The sequence below is a fragment of the Dipodomys ordii genome, unplaced genomic scaffold (genome assembly GCF_000151885.1).
Source record: "Dipodomys ordii isolate 6190 unplaced genomic scaffold, Dord_2.0 Scaffold20, whole genome shotgun sequence".
NCBI lineage: Eukaryota > Metazoa > Chordata > Mammalia > Rodentia > Heteromyidae > Dipodomys > Dipodomys ordii.
The window spans coordinates 9,304,552-9,306,240 of record NW_012267236.1 but is presented as its reverse complement, the minus strand read 5'-3'; positions in this window follow the sequence as shown (position 1 = coordinate 9,306,240).

Below are 1,689 nucleotides of genomic sequence, written 5' to 3'. Positions count from 1 at the left end.
GGAAGGAAGGAAGGAAGGAAGGAAGGAAGGAAGGAAGGAAGGAAGGAAGGAAGGAAGGCAGGAAGGCAGGCAGGCAGGCTGTCAAACTCTGATAAATCAAAATAGAACTAAAGAAAAGGTAGCCCATGTTTTCTTCTTGTTGATTTCCCTAGATCATTTCTATAATTTGGACATGAGTTCTCATCAAAAATGTGTTCTGGAGCTTGGAATGTGGCTTAGTGGTAGAGTGTGTCATGCCTAGCACGCATGAAGCTCTACGTTCAATTCCTCAGTACCACATAAACAGAAAAAGCCAGAAGTAGTGCTGGCTCAAGTGATACAGCACTAGCCTTGAGCACAAGAGGCTCAGGGACAGAGCCAAGCCCTGTTCAAGCCCTAGGACAGGTAAAAAAAAAAAAAAAAAATTGTTCTGAAAATAGTTTCTTTCACTCTCTGCTTTTTTCATTCACATCAAAGAATCTTTTCAGGGCAGTTAATTTTGACAAGGTTCAACTTAGGAATTTTTTTTTAATTTCATGTAATTGTTGCTTTTAGTGTTGTTTACTCCGTTTGGTTTGCGGGTTAGGATGCCAGCCTCTTGCAGGAAGTTTGTTGGTATGAGGGCATTGGCTAATAAATCAGGAGTTGATGTTCAAAAGTACACCTGGACACCAGGCACCGGTGGCTCATGCCTGTAATCCTAGCTACTCAGGAGGCGAAGATCTGAGGATCATGGTTCAAAGCCAGCCCCGGCAGGAAAGTCAGTGAGACTCATCTCCAATAAACCACCAGAAAATGAGAAATGGCCTGTGCTTCAAGTGGTAGAACACTCAACTTGAGCTGAAGAGCTTAGGGATAGCACCCAGGCCCAGACAGAGTTCAGGACCCACAACTGACCAAAAAAAAAAAAGACACCTGGAGCCAGTCCTAATTGCTGCTGGAACAATTCATTTAAGTCTGAAATAGAATGCTTAAATGATGGACTAGAGGAAGTGAGTTGGAAATGCTGGAACTGTTTGGCAGGGTATTAAGGAAGGTGTCAGAAGCACAACCTCCTCCCCATAGGCTTTACCTATTCCAGGTACACTGCACCAGCAACTGCTTTAGGTTTGTGTTTTGTTTATTAATCTGAGGGACTTTCTCTAACCTCTGACGTCTATTTTGTTCCCACATAGCAAACTTGCTATACTATAGACCTACCATTCCTAGAAATGACCTTTTTTTTTTGCCAGTCCTGGGACCTGAACTCAGGACCTGGACACTATTTCTGATCTTCTTTTGCTAGCGCTCTACCACTTGAGCCACAGCACCACTTCCAGTTTTTCCTGTTTATGTGGTAGTGAGTAATGGAACCCAGGGAGTCATGCATGCTAGGCAAGCACTCTACCACTAAGCCACATTCCCAACCCCCCTAGAAACCATCTTAAGCAATGATTGATGGGATATATGTATAGAAGTACTACAGCTGCATCAGCCCTCTGAAACACATGCTCTGCCCTGCTCCCAAGGTTCCCAGTGGGAATAAGCTCCAGTTACCACACTGGTAACAAGTGTGAAAACAAATGTCTTATTTTCTATCTTCAAGTTCCTATCTCACTTCCTACTCTTCTATGCATTTTACTTAGGATAACCTCTAAAATACAACACACACTCAAATCCTTGTCTAAGGTCAGTTCCTGGGGGAATTAATATATCAAGTCTTTTCATTTC